The sequence below is a fragment of the Cannabis sativa genome, chromosome 2 (genome assembly GCF_029168945.1).
Source record: "Cannabis sativa cultivar Pink pepper isolate KNU-18-1 chromosome 2, ASM2916894v1, whole genome shotgun sequence".
NCBI classification, from domain to species: domain Eukaryota; kingdom Viridiplantae; phylum Streptophyta; class Magnoliopsida; order Rosales; family Cannabaceae; genus Cannabis; species Cannabis sativa.
The window spans coordinates 88309927-88313961 of NC_083602.1; the positions used below are offsets into that span (position 1 = coordinate 88309927).

Sequence of the window (4035 nt, forward strand, 5' to 3'; positions counted from 1 at the left end):
CCGATAACGATACTAACACATAAGAGGGTGTTAGGTACCACTGATACCCTTTAGTATTTCTCTATAAAAAATTACTACTTTTAATAATAATTTTTTAATCATTTTTTAGTCACAATATAAATTTTTTGTGACTAAATGTGACTTTTAGTCACAACTAAAAGTTACTTGTGACTAAAACATAGTAATGTTACAAGTTGTCACTAATTTAGTTTTAGTCACAACAAATATTGTGACTAAAAATACATTTAGTTACAACAAAGTGTAATTTTTGTAACTACAATACTTTTAGTCACGGACCTTTTAGTCACAATGCACTCTCTAAAAAGGATTCACTGATGCATCCCTATCTGTTTCGGCTTTTAAAAAAAAAAAAATCTATTTTCTTTTCATAAGCATGTGCATTATATATAGTTATTTATAATATCTTGCAAAATTTTAAAAAACTCGAAATAATTTACAATATAGAAAGTAATGTATATTATTTTAGTTATTTAAAATAAAAGAGTCATGTGTGCAACAAACTATTTGAACCCTATTTTCGCCGTGTTAAATATTTTTGAGTTTCTCAAAATTTTACAGAATGTCCTAAATAACTGCAACGTACATGACCATGAAAAAAATTGAACTAAAAAATTCTCTCAAATGTCGAAATAGATAAATGTGGATCTGTAATGACCACATATTTAAACATGGAAATCAGTCACTCATTAGTGATTTAATTATTATTTATGTTATATATGTGCATTAGTATAAAATAAGAATTATTATCAAAAAGTAGACATTTGCCATATACTTTCTTATGAAGATTTTATTATATTCTAAGTGTGTCATGCATGTTAATTATGAATTTTAACATTCATGTTTTATGTCCGATAATATTAGAATTTAAAGATTTGGTCATAGAGTCACTTAGATACGGTTTAGTATCTTGGGATTAGTGGGACAAGACTTTTGAAAATTTAATATGTCAGGATTGTGCGGGATAATGGAGTTTGACTATTTTATCCTTAATATTTAAAGATTGTTGAACAAGAAAGTAAGCGCATTTGGGTATTTAGCCTTAAGTTGAGTTTGTCTTTTTCCTTTTAGTGGGATTTTTAGAGGGGTGAATTAATGTAATTTTGAGCTGATCTTTATTAATTAAAGAAAGGAATTAAATTAGATAAACATTAGAAACCAAAAGCACTTTCTCTCTCCATAATCTCTCTCTATTCAACCTAACCTAGAACCCAAAGAACCAAACTTAATTTTCACCAATGTCTTGAAGATTTACAGCAAGGAGTGAAGAGTATTTTGTCTAGGAAGATCAAGGTAAGTTCTAGCTCTTGTTCTTCTTTAAGGTTGTAGCTTGGATTTAGTTTGAGTTCTCTTTAAGGGTTTGAATTGTTTAGAAGTTATTTTGGGAGTTTGACTTAGGTTTTTTGTTGTTGTATTTGTTGGATTTTGACTGCTGTGGCGTGAGTTGAGTGAGCTTGAGTTTTGAAGTTCAAATCTTGCTCAATAATGGCACTTTTGATTCCAGAGCTTTGATGTTATGTTGATTGGATGAATTATACTTATATTGGTGTAAATATGTATTTTGAAAGGTCTGGTAAGTTTTAGGGTAGAATTGAAGTAGTAAAGTCGAGTTATGGGTATGATTATCAACTATGAACATTATGAAAAATTAAATGCGCAACAAAATGGGAGATCAATGGTTAAATGATAGTTTGACAGTATATTTCAAAAATGATGTATTCAATGCTATTGACAACGCGCTTATCATTCATCATTTTCAAAACATGAAAACTCGTCGAGGACAACTTTTAAGATATGAGTTTAAAAATTGATATATTTTGTTAAGATTTTAAGATATTGAGTGTGTTATATATTTTGAACATCGTTTTAGATTATTTTTTTTTTCTATTGAAAAATTTTTAGTGTTTGATATTTAATATCTTTTTTAGTTGAGAATTGATATATTGAATTGTGTTTTTCTTTATATTTACTTATTTTTTTTGGAATATTTTTACATATGAAAAAAATTTACGCCTACACACTACGATTAAATCATGGGTCCGCTACTGGTGGTGGTGTATCAATCTCTGAAGATTTCAGCTTCTTCCGCTCGCTGTTCTAGGATATGTGCAAGCTTCGAAGTCTGACTACGCAAACTATCCTGAGTAGGTTGTCCATCACTACCAACAACCAATTCCTCCATATCTACAAATAGAGGCACCTCACCTCCAATGACGTTGCTCAAAAACTCTGCTTTAGACCGCAAACATAAAACAGATCACACTGTCAACTGCAAATAAGAACAAAAAGATTATTAAACTTATATTAAAATGAAACAAATAAATAAACGTGAACAAGTACAATGTGAAATTTCGTATTTTAATATTCCCAGTTTGATTATTTAATTAAATGATTAATTAAATGCGGAATAATAAAACTGGTACTGAAAACAGTTTTCTGTAGTTACAGAATGCAACTCTGTAACTCCAGAGAAACCCAGAAAAACAAACAGTGCATAAAAGTAAAAACACACAAGATTTTTGTACGTGGTTTCAACAATCCTTTCAGAATTGTTACTAGTCCACGGGGTCATGCCCAGAGATAAGATTCATTAGATCGGTATCAAAAATACAAAGTAATTGACTTATGCATAAATAGACTCCCTCTTATTGTATGCCGCAAGCTTGATGTATTCCACCTACTAACCGAATCTTGATAAAACTCCAAGATCTTGAAGTCCCTTCGATCACCTTGAATAGTGCTTGAATCCTCCCGATTCAAGGCTTAAAGGCTATCTCCCGAAAGCCTATACAACCATCTCCCGAAGGTTGTGTGCTTGTATCCTCTCGATGCAAGACTTCAAAAGCAATCTCCCGAAAGCTTGTAAATACCCTTCTCCCGAAGGTGCACTGATGTTCTTCTTCGTTGTAGACTTGAATACAGACTCAAGACAATACAAACAACAAATAAACAGAGTAAGAGTAGAACAACTCTTCTCTACAAAACAAAGACACTCTTTTCTTATGATATGAAAGTGAATAAAAGAGTTAACATAACAAAGACACTCTTTCCTTAAGATATGAATATAATTCTAAGTGTATGAAAGAGATACCAAACCTAGCTACTATAAGATGTATTTATAATGAATATACATCTCATAGACAGCTTACATTCGGTCTGAACAAGACCTCAACCCACTAGAAACTTCCCTAAAATAATTCTTCAATCAGTCCAGGAATTTCCGTTTCTGTACCTACAGAATCGTGGGCAGTAACTACAACTTTCCTTTTATAGAAAAGGAAAGTTTAGCTCCGGTTTTCTCTTCAAGAAACCTGATCTTAGAAAATGGGAAACTCAACACAAGATCAGAATAACAGCTGGTTAGCAAAGAATCAATGTGTAATCAAAACTTACCATATTTACCTCAATTTCCATAAATAGGAAAGCTAGTCAACTTTCCTTCCAAGTTTAGATATACACAAATAGGGAAACCATATCAATATATGCCAGCCGAAATATACAAAGAATAATAAAATATTTTTGTCAATTAAATATGCCAAAAATGGAATTAACACAATGAATTAAAAAACTTACGTTATTTGCAAACAATCTAATGACTTCATCCTTGCTGAGTGACACCTCCTTACTCTCCCAGTACACCATTCTAGGAAAACAATGTAATTTTCTGATTGCAAATTTCTTAGCAAGCTCTAGGATGGACTCATAAGTCCAATACTGCAATGCTATATCATATTCATAGGCCGAGTACTTCGAATCCTTTTGAGTCGTTCCCTTTTTAATCTTCTTATCCATATGCTTCTTCTTTTCGACGAAGCCCTTACTCCAAGTTTCTTTCAATCATTCAACAAGTTGAAAGAAATCTTCCCCCATGGGTACTCGTAGAAAAAAGGAAGGTCGTCAGCCATTCTCATGATAAATGGCAAAACTAAAGTCTTCTCCTCTTTCCTAGTCAGAACACCCATCACAAACAACACCATACACAACTTGTAAACATCATCATTCTCAATGCAACTCTCA

At 31.7% G+C, this 4035-nt stretch overlaps 1 long non-coding RNA gene across 1 annotated transcript; it reads left to right on the forward strand.

Annotated features, from left to right (window-relative positions):
- The first annotated feature begins 620 nt into the window (after window positions 1-620).
- On the forward strand, window positions 621-2362 carry LOC133035156 (uncharacterized). Its single transcript, XR_009686429.1, has 2 exons — window positions 621-1311; window positions 2091-2362. It is a non-coding gene; the product is annotated as an uncharacterized LOC133035156 (long non-coding RNA).
- Window positions 2363-4035: the final 1673 nt, after the last annotated feature.